The sequence below is a fragment of the Oncorhynchus tshawytscha genome, unplaced genomic scaffold, assembly GCF_018296145.1.
Source record: "Oncorhynchus tshawytscha isolate Ot180627B unplaced genomic scaffold, Otsh_v2.0 Un_contig_13347_pilon_pilon, whole genome shotgun sequence".
In the NCBI taxonomy this organism is placed as follows: Eukaryota; Metazoa; Chordata; class Actinopteri; order Salmoniformes; family Salmonidae; genus Oncorhynchus; species Oncorhynchus tshawytscha.
Window position 1 is genome coordinate 52501 of NW_024608567.1, and position 5000 is coordinate 57500.

At 41.5% G+C, this 5000-nt stretch overlaps 1 pseudogene; it reads right to left on the minus strand.

The window, feature by feature from the left end:
• The window catches only part of LOC121843623, a 25106-nt pseudogene that overhangs the window by 11557 nt on the left and 8549 nt on the right, over positions 1–5000 (minus strand).

Sequence of the window (5000 nt, forward strand, 5' to 3'; positions counted from 1 at the left end):
TATGGTGAGGTCCCTGGTTATAATGTGGTATGGTGAGGTCCCTGTTATAATGTTATAATGTGGTATGGTGAGGTCCCTGGTGATAATGTGGTATGGTGAGGTCCCTGGTTATAATGTGGTATGGTGAGGTCCCTGGTGATAATGTGGTATGGTGAGGTCCCTGGTTATAATGTGGTATGGTGAGGTCCCTGGTGATAATGTGGTATGGTGAGGTCCCTGGTGATAATGTGGTATGGTGAGGTCCCTGGTTATAATGTGGTATGGTGAGGTCCTGGTTATAATGTGGTATGGTGAGGTCCCTGGTGATAATGTGGTATGGTGAGGTCCCTGGTTATAATGTGGTATGGTGAGGTCCCTGGTGATAATGTGGTATGGTGAGGTCCCTGGTGATAATGTGGTATGGTGAGGTCCCTGGTAATACATTACATATCGTATGGTGATAATATGGTATGGTGGTAATATGGTATGGTGGTAATATGGTATGGTGATAATATGGTATGGTGGTAATATGGTATGGTGATAATATGGTATGGTGATAATATGGTATGGTGATAATATGGTATGGTGGTAATATGGTATGGTGGTAATATGGTATGGTGGTAATATGGTATGGTGGTAATATGGTATGGTGATAATATGGTATGGTGGTAATATGGTATGGTGATAATATGGTATGGTGATAATATGGTATGGTGTAATATGGGTCAGTATGGTGATAATATGGTATGGTGATAATATGGTATGGTGGTAATATGGTATGGTGGTAATATGGTATGGTGATAATATGGTATGGTGGTAATATGGTATGGTGGTAATATGGTATGGTGGTAATATGGTATGGTGGTAATATGGTATGGTGATAATATGGTATGGTGGTAATATGGTATGGTGTAATATGGTATGGTGGTAATATGGTATGGTGGTAATATGGTATGGTGATAATATATGGGTATGGTGGTAATATGGTATGGTGGTGGTAATATGGTATGGTGATAATATAGTATGGTGGTAATATGGTATGGTGTAATATGGTATGGTGATATGGTATGGTGATAATATGGTATGGTGATAATATGGTATGGTGTAATATGGTATGGTGATAATATGGTATGGTGATAATATGGTATGGTGGTAATATGGTATGGTGATAATATGGTATGGTGGTAATATGGTATGGTGATGATATGGTATGGTGATGGTATGGTGGTAATATGGTATGGTGATAATATGGTATGGTGATAATATGGTATGGTGATAATATGGTATGGTGATAATATGGTATGGTGGTAATATGGTATGGTGATAATATGGTATGGTGATAATATGGTATGGTGATAATATGGTATGGTGGTAATATGGTATGGTGATAATATGGTATGGTGATAATATGGTATGGTGATAATATGGTATGGTGATAATATGGTATGGTGGTAATATGGTATGGTGGTAATATGGTATGGTGATAATATGGTATGGTGGTAATATGGTATGGTGATAATATGGTATGGTGGTAATATGGTATGGTGGTAATATGGTATGGTGATAATATGGTATGGTGGTAATATGGTATGGGGGTAATATGGTATGGTGATAATATGGTATGGCATGGTGATAATATAGTATGGTGGTAATATGGTATGGTGATAATATGGTATGGTGATAATATGGTATGGTGGTAATATGGTATGGTGGTAATATGGTATGGTGATAATATGGTATGGTGGTAATATGGTATGGTGGTAATATGGTATGGTGATAATATGGTATGGTGATAATATGGTATGGTGGTAATATGGTATGGTGATAATATGGTATGGTGGTAATATGGTATGGTGGTAATGGTATGGTGGTAATATGGTATGGGTAATATGGATAATATGGTATGGTGATAATATGGTATGGTGATAATATGGTATGGTGATAATATGGTATGGTGAGGTCTCTCAGTATGGTATGGTGATAATATGGTATGGTGATAATATGGTATGGTGATAATATGGTATGGTGATAATATGGTATGGTGATAATATGGTATGGTGATAATATGGTATGGTGATAATATGGTATGGTGATAATATGGTATGGTGATAATATGGTATGGTGATAATATGGTATGGTGATAATATGGTATGGTGGTAATATGGTATGGTGATAATATGGTATGGTGATAATATGGTATGGTGGTAATATGGTATGGTGATAATATGGTATGGTGATAATATGGTATGGTGATAATATGGTATGGTGATAATATGGTATGGTGATAATGTGGTATGGTGATAATGTGGTATGGTATGGTCTCTGGTAATACCCAGCTCTACTAGTAACTGATTCCTACTCGATATATATAGGGATATAGAGATATAGAGAGAATGTATGTATGTATGTGTGTGTGTGTGTGTGTGTACCTTCTCTGAGTAGGGGATGTTGTAGATTTCAGCATAAAGCCGAGCTGCGCTCACGACAAAACTGAAGTGCCTGATGGGAAACACAGAGGGAAATGAGAGTTAGAAATAACTAAAAGAAGGGGGGGAAAATGGGAGGTCACTAACAGGTCAGGGGTCACCAACAGGTCAATCTAGTGAGAGAGAGGTAGAGCAGGGGTCACCAACAGGTCAGGGGTCACCAACAGGTCAATCTAGAGAGGGAGAGGTAGAGCAGGGGTCACCAACAGGTCAGGGGTCACCAACAGGTCAATCTAGAGAGGGCTGTAGAGCAGGGGTCACCAACAGGTCAATCTAGAGAGAGGTGTAGATCAGGGGTCACCAACAGGTCAATCTAGAGAGAGGTGTAGAGCATGGGTCACCAACAGGTCAGGGGTCACCAACAGGTCAATCTAGAGAGAAAGGTAGAGCAGGGGTCACCAACAGGTCAGGGGTCACCAACAGGTCAGGGGTCACCAACAGGTCAATCTAGAGAGAAAGGTAGAGCAGGGGTCACCAACAGGTCAGGGGTCACCAACAGGTCAATCTAGAGAGAGGTGTAGAGCATGGGTCACCAACAGGTCAATCTAGAGAGAGGTGTAGAGCAGGGGTCACCAACAGGTCAATCTAGAGAGGGCTGTAGAGCAGGGGTCACCAACAGGTCAATCAAAAGAGAGGTGTAGATCAGGGGTCACCAACAGGTCAATCTAGAGAGGGCTGTAGATCAGGGGTCACCAACAGGTCAATCTAGAGAGAGGTGTAGATCAGGGGTCACCAACAGGTCAATCTAGAGAGAGAGGTAGAGCAGGGGTCACCAACAGGTCAGGGGTCACCAACAGGTCAATCTAGAGAGAGGTGTAGATCAGGGGTCACCAACAGGTCAATCTAGAGAGAGGTGTAGATCAGGGGTCACCAACAGGTCAATCTAGAGAGAGGTGTAGATCAGGGGTCACCAACAGGTCAATCTAGAGAGAGGTGTAGATCAGGGGTCACCAACAGGTCAATCTAGAGAGAGGTGTAGATCAGGGGTCACCAACAGGTCAATCTAGAGAGAATTTAAAACTGATGCTTCAGATGAATTACAGATGAATTACATGTTCACTCATTAGATGGTTCTCGGGGCGGCAGGTAGTCTAGTGGTTAGAGCGTTGGACCAGTAACCGAAAGGTTGTTGGAACGAATCCCAGAGCTGACATGATAAAAATCATAGCTAGCAGTATAGCTAGCAGTATAGCTAGCAGTATAGCTAGCAGATAGCTAGCAGTATAGCTAGCAGTATAGCAGTATAGCTAGCATAGCTAGCAGTATAGCTAGCAGTATAGCTAGCAGTATAGCTAGCAGTATAGCTAGCAGTATAGCTAGGATAGCTAGCAGTATAGCTAGGATATAGCAGTATAGCTAGGATAGCTAGCAGTATAGCTAGCAGTATAGCTAGGATAGCTAGCAGTATAGCTAGCAGTATAGCTAGCAGGATAGCTAGCAGTATAGCTAGGATAGCTAGCAGTATAGCTAGGATAGCTAGCAGTATAGCTAGGATAGCTAGCAGTATAGCTAGCAGTATAGCTAGGATAGCTAGCAGCATAGCTAGCAGCATAGCTAGCATAGCTAGCAGTATTGCTAGTATAGCTAGCAGTATAGCTAGTAGCATTGCTAGCAGTATAGCTAGTAGCATAGATAGCAGTATAACTAGTATAGCTAGCAGTATAGCTAGAATAATTAGTATAGCTAGCATCATAGCTAGTATAGCTAGCAGCATAGCTAGTATAGCTAGAATAATTAGTATAGCTAGCATCATAGCTAGTATAGCTAGAATAATTAGTATAGCTAGCATCATAGCTAGTATAGCTAGCAGCATAGCTAGTATAGCTAGAATAATTAGTATAGCTAGCATCATAGCTAGTATAGCTAGCAGTATAGCTAGTATCGTTGGTCTACTCACAGTGAGTCCTTCAGGTCAAACTCTATGGGAGACGGGGGTCGTTTAGGTGACTGCCAGAATAAACCTGCAGAACAAGGACAGAGATGAGAAGACAGGACAATATCATGGCAACAGGTTATCTGTAAAGGTGCTAAAAGCTCTTTGTTTTGGATTGACGGCAACAGGTTATCTATAAAGGTGCTAAAAGCTCTTTGTTTTGGATTGACGGCAACAGGTTATCTATAAAGGTGCTAAAAGCTCTTTGTTTTGGATTGACGGCAACAGGTTATCTGTAAAGGTGCTAAAAGCTCTTTGTTTTGGTTATCTGTTGACGGCAACAGGTTATCTGTAGACATAAAGATGCTAAAACATCAACAGAGAGAGAGAGATACTCACTGCCGTCTTTTAACCGAGTGTCCAGGGGAAAGGAGTGTAACAGCTGAAGAGCCTACATGAGAACACACACACACACACACACACACACACACACACACACACACGGAAACAAGGTTATGGTGTGTGTGTGTTTGTCTCTCTGTGTGTCTGCTGTCAGTGTGTGTGTGTGTGTGTGTGTGTGTGTGTGTGTGTGTCTGCTGTCAGTGTGTGTGTGTGTGGGGGGGCAGTAACGTTACCTTTCTCTTGAAGTACTTGTCGAATTT